This window comes from Mus pahari, chromosome 16, assembly GCF_900095145.1.
Source record: "Mus pahari chromosome 16, PAHARI_EIJ_v1.1, whole genome shotgun sequence".
NCBI classification, from domain to species: Eukaryota; Metazoa; Chordata; class Mammalia; order Rodentia; family Muridae; genus Mus; species Mus pahari.
In genome coordinates, this window is record NC_034605.1 from 66,872,556 (window position 1) to 66,884,596 (window position 12,041).

Consider the following 12,041-nt stretch of genomic DNA (forward strand, 5'->3'; position numbering starts at 1 on the left):
GTGTGTGTGTGTGTGTGTGTGTGTGTGTGTGTGTTCCTTGTGGTCCCCTGACTTGAATAGTTAGGGAATAGTGTTAAGTTCTAGGGAAGAGATTATGCTGTCAAAATGGTATGGACTTCGGGTTTCAGTTTCTTCAATTCCAAATGAGGCTACCTGGCAGCCATACATATATATATATATATATATATATATATATATATATATATATATATATATGGAGGGGGGCAAACAGAAGTAGATGAACCTTTAGCAAAAGAGACTGCTTTTGCATAAGTGGCTTTATTTCTTTCTTTGCATCTGCCCCCTGCAAAAACTTTTTTTCTTCAATTTGATTTCTTTCTTTTTGATGCTTGGTCTGATGTAGCTATCCTAGCTGGTCTCAAACTCTTTGTATAGATGAGGGTGACCTTGAAATCATGATCTTCCCGAGTGCTGGGATCACAGGTGTGAGTCCCTTCGCTAGGTTTCAAATGGTGGTTCTCAAATGTACTTACTGATTAACTTCCTTTAAGAGTCCTAGAACTCATTGCCAGATAAACTTTACACTAAAAAGCCACTTAAGTAACATTTGTTTTAAGTTGACTTTGTAGGCCTCATACAATCTCTCTAATGAGGGAACACAGACTAGCCAACTGTAAAAACACAAACAAACAAAATTCTACAGCTTAATTTTCCAAGTCCCAGATTACTCAGTCAAGTGAAAACCTCAAATTAATCTTTAATCCTTCTATCCATCAGCTTCCTGAGGCACTTCTGTGGTCTGGCACCTCTAACAAATGTTTCTTGGGATAAATTTATCCATCAATCAACATGAGATATATTCCTTATTTTGGTTAATCTTCACAGAGCCTCACTCTGAGATTGACACCGATTCTTGTCTTTTTCACAGTCTTGAACTTGAAATTCACACACCAATGACATTTAGGGAGAAGAAAACAAGAGATTAAAAAACCAACCAACCAACCAAACAAACAAAAACCAAAAACCCTCAACTCATTGAAGATATTTCAACTGGCTACAGAACGGTATTCCCACAACCTGACAACACAAGCTCAACGCATAGTACCTTAAAGATGAATCGGCAGGTGAACTGATATCCTGCTAGGGTGTAAAGAAGGGCAGTGTCCTGTTTTCTGCCTCCTCAGCTCCGCCTGGGGAAAGCCACGCACTATTCTGAAACCTCATTGTTGGAGCTTTTTATATATGGAGTAGAAGGAGTGACAGAAATCCCTCAGCCTTTCAAGGTCATTCGAGCCAAATTAGTAGTAGAATCAGGCAATATCTCTCCAGGGACACAGTAGCCTTCCCTCACGGTGAGAGATGGTTCTAAAGAAATCCCATCTCTCCCTCCCCTGCCTGCTCCTGAGCAGGCTAGCTTCTGTTTTGGCAGTTTCTCATGAATGCTATGACTTGGCCAGAACTTAGAGAGGTAGTTTAGAACACGCATGGATTACCCATTTGCCTTGTTGCTCTGTGACTTGTGAAAAGTCATTCTCTGCCTCTTAGTGTGCAAAGGGGACTGGAATGGTGGGACGAGCCACACTTGGGTATAATCTTACAGGAAGATTTAGTGAGGCATCTTGTTCTTTGGAGCCATTAATCCTTGAATAGAATCGGTGATGACATATCACGGCCTGCTAGTACTCTACCAGCTGGGAAGGAATTGACCCCTAGTGAATGTTTTCCAATCAAACACATCCAAGTGAGATCGACTTCTCCTTTTAGAGTGGCTCTTGTCCCATCACGGAGAAGCACACTTTGTCCTTAGGAAAAACATTTGGAACAGTGACTGATCTGGTCACAGAAATAGCTCTGGTTTTCATCAAATCCTTTGACTATGCTGCTAATTGCAAACCCATTACTTGGTTCAGTGGGCTATAAATCTGCAACTCACATTACATGTCACAATTCATCTAATATTGATATGCAGATTTCAACTTGCTGAAATGGTAATATTTAATGGTGAGTCTGTAAAAATACCTTAATAAGGGCACTCACTATAAACTGGATGCCTAATTTAAAAGCAGAAATAAGTTCTACAACAGAATTTTCTTTTTTAATTACAAGGAAGAAAAGTTAGCTTGAAAAAAAAATTTTTTTTTCTGGAAATTTCTCTGCACACAAGCAACAATTTAAAAGAAAAAAATTTGATGAAAACATTTCCAAAGAATACATTGAAACTGCAGTGAGATTCACAATGAAGTTTATATCTTAAAACTTCAAATGAATGCTAATATTTCATATTTTATGAATATATTTCAAGTTAAGAAAATACAGTAAAACCAAATAGCAAATCATTATAAAATAATTGCTTTTTTATTTCCCTCTATCCTCTCCTCTTCCTCTCCTCCCTAATCTCCTACCCTCCCTTCCTCTTTTCTCCCTCCACCCTCTCTCCTTCTTCCTTCCTCCCTCTCCCTCCCCTCTTTCCTCCTTCCTTCCTTCTCCTTTTCTTCTTCTTATTTTCTCTTTATCTTACGGTGCAAAAGTTACAAAGACTGATTATATGAGATTCTTCATTCTTATTTGAAGCCATGTGAAAAAAAATTCAAGGGAAACATCAAAAAATATTTCTCATGGGCTGTCAATACTTGGGAATTCTGCAAACATTTAATCCACTGACAGAGAATCTTGTAGCTAACAATCGTTCTTTTAATTTCTTATTAGATTTATTAGTTTATTTCAAATGTATTTGATCCACATGTATGTAAGTGGATCACATATTTGCTTGGTGCCTTCAGAAGTTAGGAGAAGCCATTAGATTCACTGGACCTAGATAATCCACCATGTTGGTGCTGGGAATAAAACCTGGGTTCTGTGCAAGAACAAGTGCTTTTAACCACCGAGTCCTCGCTCTAGCCCAGATTGGTCCATTTTAAAGAACTGTTCCTTATGTTCTTAGCCCAACCAAGATTTAATCTACAAGGATATTGTCCACATTTGGATCTTACTTTTGTACTCTGTTTACTTGGGAAGACACACACTGGCTCAGTGAGACTATCACATAACTGAAGAGTGGCAGTTAGGATCTGAACTGAGACTATTGAACTCTCATTTCCCACCTAAATGATCTCATTCAGCAATTACAAGAAAGCCCATGCCTCAGACAAAACTCACAGCACCTTTACCCATTCACCTACTATGAAAGGAGGGTATTTCAAAGAGGAAGAAATCATTGACAGGCACTCATGTCAGAATCTATTCAGAACTCTTCCTTATGGAAGGCCAACACTGATAATGAGAGTAGCCTGTGGCCTAGTTAGTGCCTAAACAGGGTCAGGAGAAAAGCCAGGACACCCAGCTGAGAAGAAAACACTTCAAATCTACATGCAGGCACTCACTTCAAAATTTCAAGGTGTACTGTTCCATGTGTAGTTTTTGGCACGAAGACATGGTAATTGCATAGATTCCTTCTTTGCTTTTATTGTAGGACTGGAGATTTAGTTGGACTTTTATTTAAACTTTATGCCATAGAATGTACATGTCCCATTTTACATTTAATTTTTTTTTTATTTTCAAAACTTTCTTTCTTTTTGAATGGCAAATTATAAATTCCCCCAAAACGACCCCTTCTCCCAAAATTCAATTTAAAAATTTCTTTTGGTCATTCTAGAAAGTGAACTTGGGTCCTCATACATGCTAGGCAGGTGTTCTATTGCTAAGCTACATCCCAAGCCCACACCACATTTTATTAATTATTTTACTGATTGCCAGTTGAGTAATTTTCACTTTTTTGACTCTCGTGGCTATAAAATTCATGCACAAGTTTTTATTTGAACACCTGGCTTTGTACTGGCATTGCCAGTTTTTATAAATTATGCCTTAGTGCCCACAGGCATTTCTTTTCACTTAGGAATTGTCTAGAATGGAATTTAATAGTGACTTGTCCTTTACAGAAAGCTTGTTAACTCCCACATGAACCACCACACCGAGTTGCTAAGACCATGGAGTTAAAACACAGCACACCTCTTCAGAAACACACTACGCCTCCCCTGCTCAGCAGAGCTGTCAGCTGCTCCATGACTGTGCCTTCTACCTGTAATAGGCTGATAGGTTTGGGGTGGCCTTGTAGGAAACCTTATAAGGGGCGTTTGTAAATAGAAATGGATTTCAGTTTTATACCACTGGCCTCTACTTCAGAATTCACCACAGTTCCCCCAAGGTGGAGGTGGGACCTGTGTGAATGTGATCTAGGAACTTGTGGTGTCAGAATTCATAATAATGACAATCTCCAGTCTCCAGTAGAAAGAACATCCTGAGCTCTTTGTATTAGGTAAAAATGGCTCTGAAGGTAGGATGGGAGTCTTATTTTAACTGATGTAAGGTAACGTTGGCTTCAGATTCAAATGTGAATCTTTTTGAGTTGCGTCATCAATCTTCAACCAAATGTGAAAAGCAGAGTATGGCTCACAACAGAGCCATTTGTAAACAGATGTGAAGGATGCTCATGTCCCTGAGCTGTGTTCTGAGGTGGGGTTAATACCTGTGCAAATCAAAAACCTTGGCAGTGATTGGTTAAAGTTAAATGTATATTTTAAAACTTTTTGATTTTCAGAAAACTTGGCAGTGATTGGATAAAGATAAATGTATATTTTTAAAACTTTTTGTTTTACCTTGTGGTTTTTCTTCATAGCCCTGGTTGTCCGTCCTGGTGTCTAGACCAGGCTGGCCTCAAGCTCACAGAGAGATCCACCTGCCTCTGCCTCTCATGTACTGGGATTAAAGGTGTGTGCCACTATGCCTGGATTTTTACCTTTTAAAAAAAGCTTAATATTTTATTGACCTTTTAGAAAAGTTACAAGGAAATTACAAAGTTCCCTCAAACCTCAGGCTGAACATCCTTTCTTGTGAACATCTTACACAATGCAAGATGTATATTTTTCATGAGTGCATGTTGTAGGGTTCCCTAATATTTCTTTAATCTTAAATCTAAATGGATCTTTTAAAATTGGATTGTTTATTTTTATCGTAGTATTGGCTGTGAAAGTAAATAAAACCAAAATAATTAGGAACATATCTAATTGCATTTACATGAACAGACATACAGTATACCTATGTTCATATGTTGAGTGTATATAAAATGGAGTGTTACACACCACATTTGATCATGGTTTTCTCAAAGTTATTGGCCAACAACAATTTTAATTCTTTGAGAAAAAAGATTTATTTTATTATTTACTTATGTACATGTACATGTGCATGTACAGGGGCCTGCAGGTGCTCAGGGAGGCTGGAAGAGGGCCTCAGATCCCCCGGAGCTGGAGTTATAGATGGTTGTGAGCAGTTAGCTCATCCTGGGTACTGGACTTGAACTCTGGCCCTTTGAGGGACTAGCAAGTGGCTCTTAACCACTGACCTATCTCTCTAGCTCCTTTCATTCTTTTCTTTATTTGTAGGTATATTATTTTTCGTTGTTGTTTAAAATTATTTATTCTCTCACTTTAGATCCTGATTGCACCTCCCTCTCCTCCCAGTCCCCCACTTCACATCCTTTCCCCCTACCTCCTTTCCCCTTCTCCTCTGAGAAAAGGGAGCCCCTCCCCCATACTGCAGGAATAGGCATATCCTCTCCCACTGAGGCCAGACAAAGTGGACCAGTTAGGGGCAGGAGATTCACAGTCAGGCGACAGAGTCAGACAGTCCTGCTCCAGTTGTCCGGTGACCTGCATGAAGACCAAGCTGCACATCTGCTACATGTGTGGGGGGTTGGGGTGGGGGTGATGAAAAACACTATCATATGTCTGTGAAAATAATAACTTCAAAGAAATTTTAGAAAATTAGAATGAAAACCTCTAACTATCATTTGTATTTCCCAACTCAGAAGGCTTGTGGGAAAATGTGATTATCCCAGGTGTTTAGACTGTCAGCTGAAGAATTGAGCAGATAGTCAATCACCTTGCAGTAATGGGAGGGCTGCTGGTCTTCAGGTTGGATGAGTTAATGATTTGTGAGGGCTGTGTGGTAGCATAGGATTTGAGGAGGCAGTGACCAGTCTGTGTGAATTCTCCAGACCTATTTCTTCTGGCCTCTCTTTCTTTTCCTGTTTAGAGCAGTTTATTTTAAGTTCCCCAAACTGTAAACAGCCCAAATTTCCATCATCAAATATATTTTTTACTTTTTTTTTTTTTTTTTTACAGTCCAGTCATTAACTCCAACCCGGTCCACCCTCTCACAGTTCCTCATCCTCCCACTTCTCCCCCCACCTCTCTCCAAGAAGTTGTCCCCACCCCTCTCCCCTACCCCCTGCCAGGCCTCCCCACTCCCTGGGACCTCTGCTGTATATGTGTCTAGGGGTGGGGGTGGAGGTGTGTGTGTGGGTGGCTGTGTTGGCTTAGACTAGCTAGTGTATGCTGCCTGGTTGGTGGCTCAGTGTCTGAGAGATCTCAGGGGTTTCGGACCTCTTTATAATATTCTAAGAATTTGGGAGTCTGCATGAAACCATAAATTCTGTTTAGTGCCAGAGAAAGCAGAATTTATTTGTTGAGGAGCTGTGGAGATGTGGCTGGACTCAGAGAGAAACCTTTTTTGTTTTTTTTCCAGGCTTGGGCAGCGACTTAACTTAGCAAACTTCTCATCTACTTTTCTTGTGGGGCAGGGGTGCAGGCAGGATTTTCCCAGCACACCAACCTGACAGAGCTGCAGTGGTGGACTATGATATCACAATACCCCAACTAGAATAGGCCTGTTACTGAGTCCAGAGAACCAAAGAAGAGATATCTCTTTCTTGTCCTCCACACATGCCATAGAATAAGATACAACTGATTGTCCCACTGACAGTCATTTTGTTGTTTTGCAGTAGCATAAATAAGCCTGATGCTTGTAGGTTAAGGAATATGCTACCAAAGGAAAGAATAGCTTAGTCAAAGGGATTCTGAAATTTGTAGTAGGAGGTTCACATGAAACAACAGCATTTAATAACGATGCCTGATGTCACCCTAACTTTAGCCCATATTCCACATCTCCCAGTCTCCTGGAACAGATGAGAGGCTGTGTGCTTGTTGTGAAAACACAGCTTAGGTCTATATCCCCATAGTACCTTCTAATTAGTTACTAGCTCCATATCAATTGTGATGTAGAAATCATGAAGCTGCTCATGCAGGGAACACATAGCCAGTTTCCACAGACTGAAGAGAAGCTGCAAAGAAGTGTTCTTGAGAACTCCCAAGGAGAACTAAGTACAGAAAGGAAAACAAATGCCAGAGACTCACAAAAGCATAATTTAAAAAATCATCAAGCTACCCATCTGCTATAAAACAGAGTGGTTGCTGGTAAGGACCAGAGAGCAATCCTGGATAATTAATCTGAAAAACCACAAACATGAAAACACGAATGAGTGGAATCTATGGGAATATGCAAATAGTAGTGAGTCAGAAGTTTAAAAAAACAAACAAAAAAAGAGAGGAGCAGATGGAAGAAAAATTAGAAGAAAGGTTCTCTAACTGAAGTCTTTAGGGTGAATAAATCCACCCATCCCCAAGGTAGACAAAACAATTCCACCTAGAATATCCTGGCAAAATTCCTGAATTATAAGGACAAAAGAGAGGTAGACTAAAATTCTGTTGTGATTTGAAATCAAAACGCTCATAGTTTGAATGCTTGGTGCTCAGCTGTTGTCCCTGGTGTGAAACGTTTAGGAGTCTTGGAGGAGGAAGTAGGTTGAGGCAGGGTTTGAGGCTATAGCCCTGCCCCACTTCCTGTTCACTTTCTCTCTTGCTTTCTAACCTTGGATATGCATGACCTGTCAGCCTTCTACTCCTGCTGCTAAGCCTTCCCAAATCGTGAAGCCAAAATAAGCCTGTATTTCCTAGGTTGCTTCCTGGTCAGGGATTTTGCCACAGCAATGAGAAAAGTAACAAATACTGATTCCAAAGTAAATGAGAAAACTCTATAGACAAATGAGGAAATCTAACTAGCATTCTTAGCGAATTAAGGGACATGAATCGTATACCCATCAGAGAAAAAGAAAGACTATCAAAGTGTACACATTCGCCACCCTATCTGGAGAAAACTGTTGATAAAGTCTTGTAAACATGGCATCTAATGAGGAAAGTGATCTTGAGGAGGATGAGGGTAGGAAAAGGATGCTGAGATAAGGCTCTTATCAAATGGATAATAAAGATGGGAAATGAGATTGTGAATCAGAAGTGACATACACTAAGAGGAAAGCTAATAGAAGCAGGGACTAAAAATTTAATTATCTGGCTTTGAAAGAGAAGTGTTTGTGGGGAAGAGGAGCGGTGGAAGAGAAAGCTGTCTCAGAGTTTGTCTTGGTGGGGAGGGGAAGTGGGCAGGAAGATGAGCTGTAGGGGAGAGGAGGAGGGGAGCAGAGAGAGGAGGAGGGGAGCAGAGAGAGGAGGAGGGGAGCAGAGAGAGGAGGAGGGGAGCAGAGAGAGGAGGAGGGGAGCAGAGAGAGGAGGAAGGCACCAGAGGAGGCAAAGGGCCAAGGAGGCTGCCTGAGTGCTGTTTATTTGCAGGCTTCCTGAGACTGTTCGCCCATGAAGCAGATGTCAGGGACACAGTGCTGAGGAGTTCATGTTTGTCCTACCAGTGCTTTCTCTGTGAATCTGCTCTGTGCACAGCATCTGCTGGGTTCTAGGGAAGCAGAGGCTCTGTCCACATTACTAGAGCCCACTGTGACAGCACGAAGCAGCAGAGTGCAGTTGTGAGATGTGTTTGTTTAATAACTAGCCTGGACTAAATCTGAAAATTTTCTATGGTGTGTGACTGCTTATGGAGCTTTTCAATTTAAAGTTTTAGGAAATATACCTACCCATAGTTAGCACTAATTGGACTTAGTAGGTTATTTATAATAATTTTTTTTCTACAAGACAGGGTTTCTTTGTGTAGCCTTGTCTGTCCTAGAACTAGCTCTATAGTACAAGTTGATCCTAAAATTACAGAGATCCTCCTGCCTCTGCCTGCTGAGTGCTGGGATTAAAGGTATGTCCAACAATAGTAAAACTATTTTTAAAAGGACATTAAGTTAGGAGGGAGACCAAGCTGGAGTTATCACAGATAAAGGAGTCTTAGTTGAGGAAATGCCTCAATGAGATCCAGCTGTAAGGCATTTTCTCAATTAGTGATCAAGGGGGAAAGGACCCTTGTGGGTGGGACCATCCCTGGGCTGGTAGTCTTGGGTTCTATAAGAGAGCAGGCTGAGCAAGCCAGGGGAGGCAAGCCAGTCAGAAACTTCCCTCCATGGCCTCTGCATCAGTTCTTGCTTCCTGACCTGCTTGAGTCCCAGTCCTGACCTCTTTTGGTGATGGACAGCAGTGTGTAAAGTGTAAGCTGAATAAACCCTTTCCTCTCCAGCTTGCTTCTTGGTCGTGATGTTTTGTGCAGGAATAGAAACCCTGACTAAGACTTGGGGAGAAGTTGGAGGGAGGTAGAAGCAGGTGAGTAATATATGAAAATTTGAAAGAACACATAAAAATAGTATTATTTTTTCTCCTTGTTATTTTTAAGCCTGGATTTATGGAGGCTGCATAGTTGGTTAGCAACTACTGATCAGTCATGACTGTGTGAAGCTTTGGGTAAGTCTTCAGTTGTTGATGGATCAACAAGGCCACACCTCCTCTAATGAGGCCACATCTCCTAATAGTGCCATTCCCTATGGGCCAAGCATTCAAACACATGAATCTATGGTGATTAAACCTATTCAAACCACATCAGGTTACTAAATAAATAAATAAATAAATAAATGGCACATAGCCTTATATTAAGACTGGACTAGGCAACCCAGTAGGAAGAAAAGGGTCACAAATGCAGGCAAAAAATCATGGACAGCCCCTGCTCCCACTGTTAGGAATCCCTCAAGAACACCAAGCTACACAACCATAACATATGTGCAGAGGACCTAGGTCAGGCTCATACAGGCTTTCTAATTGTCAGTCCAGACTCTGTAAACCCCTATGAGCCCTGGTTAATCAATTCTGTGGACCATATTCTCCTGGTGTCTTTAATCCTTCTGGCTCCTACAATCTTTCTTCCCCTTTCCACAGGATTCTCCCATTTCTATGAGATCTCAACCACAATCTGTTAATAGTGTTGCTGAATTAAATCCTATTATTTAGAGACAGTGTTTTACTATGTAATTCTGGCTGGCTTAAAAATTACTGGGTAGATCAGTCTTGCTTTGAACTTACAGACATCTACTGTCTTCTATTTTTTATTTTTTTATTTTTTTGGTTTTTTCGAGACAGGGTTTCTCTGCATAGTCCTGACTGTCCTAGAACTCACTCTATAGACCAGGCTGGCCTCGAACTCAGAAATCCTCCTGCCTCTGCCTCCCAAGTGCTGGGTGGGATTAAAGGCATTCGCCACTACTGCCTGGCTGAGGTCTACTGTCTTCTACCTCCCAAGTCAGCACAATAACAGTCTAACAAAACATTTTCTGCAAGGATTTAAAAATATGTTTTCATAAGGAAAAAGAACTTTATCAGGAATAGTTATGTGTAACTTCTTTTATTAGTATTCATTAGTGTCTCTCACTTGAAAACATGCCAATTAGTATTGTTGTTGTGCCTGCTTTTAAAAAACTATTTTTTTTAAAGCTGCAGTTAATTTTTAAAGCTACAGTTAATGACAGTGGCATTTAGAAACAAAGCGTTTCTAACAAGAAAGAAAAAAAAAATCCTTATATTTTTCTAAGCAATTTCTTTGTATTTCTTCACTATTTGGAAATTGTGACAAAATATTGTTAATGTAGTTTCTTATTTTCTGAACTCATATAAGGATTGGTTGTTTGGAAGAGGTCCCATAGGCTTCACAGTGAACTTTTCCTACACAGCATACAGACCCTGTGAGGGAGGAATGTACCTTCTACATGGTTGCCCATGTTCTGGTTCATATTGGTAGTGATGTCTAAAGTCCAGATGGGTTTGTGGGGAGGCCTTTTGGGCTGTAGCACTTAATTTCCTGTCATACATTTTGTGTTTCTCTAAAGCTTTCAATAAAACATTGACATCTGAGACTGAAAATGATTGAATATCCAAATACTTTAAAAACATGTAATCTATCCACAAAAGTATAAATAAGATATATCTTATAGTCCCCAGTAGATTATGTGAAATTCCAAGTTGGTCATAAATAGTAGCCTGGAAAATAAAAGTTTTTATTTTATTTTATTTGTTGATGACAGAAGTTCAGAACCTGAAATAAATATGGAAGCAGCAATTCACACTGGCATAAAAACTTATCTTCAAACATATTAAAGCTGAGTGGTATACTTTTTTAAAAAACAAATCACTAGAAGATTTTGGTTGATACTGGCAGTATTAGAAAGGTTTTCCAGACACAGGATAAAGTGTAGCTTTTGCAGTTCAAAGGATATTAATGAGTATAGAGTCAGCCTTATAATTCTGTTGTCCCCATTAGTTGAATGGTCTCTGTCCTTATTGACACAGTGGCTCAGTTCACACAACTATTGAGGTTATGTTCCTGTTGTCTCAGAATATTGAAGACTTCCAAGGCAGGTATATCCTGATAGCTCTTGGATCTGAGAATCACTCTGGCCCAGCCTTGTGGGATCAGAGCATTGAGTGGATTAGAAAATGCCAGGAGTGAAAGACCTTTAATCCCAGGATTCTGAGGCAAGGAGATCTCTGAATTCAAGGTCAGCCTGGAACAAAGTAAATCTCAGGTCTAGGTGTGGTGGTACACACCTTTAGTCTGGGCTACACCTTCTGCTAGAGATCCTATATAAGGACATTGGAAGAAGGAAGACTCACTCTTCCTCTACTGCTTGCATCGACTTGCCAGCAAATCTGTTGGAACCTCCTTCTACAGAAGACCAGTTGAAACAACTAGCCTCTTGGGACTGAGAAACTTCCCTATTCTTGGACTTCCAGTGCACAGCTGACCTATGTTGGGTTATTTGGACTACCGATGGGTGACTGCCACAAATCCAGCTCAAAGAACTGCAAAGCCTAGAGGCCTGTTCTGTCAGGGCACGTGTGCACTAAGCATTTTTTCCATTGTGTTCCTCGTTGTGGGTAAGACTCGCCCTCGGAAGCTGTGATTTACTCTTGAAGGAGCAGAAG

The 12,041-nt window shown here is 40.5% G+C and overlaps 1 protein-coding gene across 1 annotated transcript in view; it reads right to left on the reverse strand.

The window, feature by feature from the left end:
- LOC110334328 (protein FAM240B-like) overlaps window positions 1-1,405 on the reverse strand; it is a 16,281-nt gene extending 14,876 nt beyond the window's left edge. The window contains exon 1 of the mRNA XM_029547280.1: window positions 1,067-1,405. The gene's annotated coding sequence lies outside the window, so the exon portion shown is untranslated. The remainder of the gene's footprint in view (window positions 1-1,066) is intronic.
- Between the last annotated feature and the right edge of the window lie 10,636 nt (window positions 1,406-12,041).